The sequence below is a fragment of the Atta colombica genome, unplaced genomic scaffold (genome assembly GCF_001594045.1).
Source record: "Atta colombica isolate Treedump-2 unplaced genomic scaffold, Acol1.0 scaffold181, whole genome shotgun sequence".
In the NCBI taxonomy this organism is placed as follows: domain Eukaryota; kingdom Metazoa; phylum Arthropoda; class Insecta; order Hymenoptera; family Formicidae; genus Atta; species Atta colombica.
Window position 1 is genome coordinate 269,072 of NW_017259273.1, and position 265 is coordinate 269,336.

At 29.8% G+C, this 265-nt stretch overlaps 1 protein-coding gene across 4 annotated transcripts in view; it reads right to left on the reverse strand.

Moving 5' to 3' along the window:
* Positions 1–265, reverse strand: part of LOC108686458 (V-type proton ATPase 116 kDa subunit a-like) — a 29,531-nt gene that overhangs the window by 7,792 nt on the left and 21,474 nt on the right. The window lies entirely within an intron of this gene.

A 265-nucleotide genomic window follows, 5' to 3' on the forward strand; every position in this document is an offset into this window, starting at 1 on the left:
ATCACATTTAAAGATGAAACCAAAATGCAGTTTCATAACCAGTACAAAATCAAGACAATTCGTTACGTCAAGATACCTCAAGTTCGTCAAGTTGTTGGACTATAGAAACTGCCACATAAATGAATACAATAACAAAATTGATAATAATGGAAATTAAATACTCGCTGATAGTTGGTAGCAAGTCAAATCACGACCAAATGCTCATATAATTTAATATTAATGCAACAAAGAAAGAAAATATATTTATACACACACACACACATAT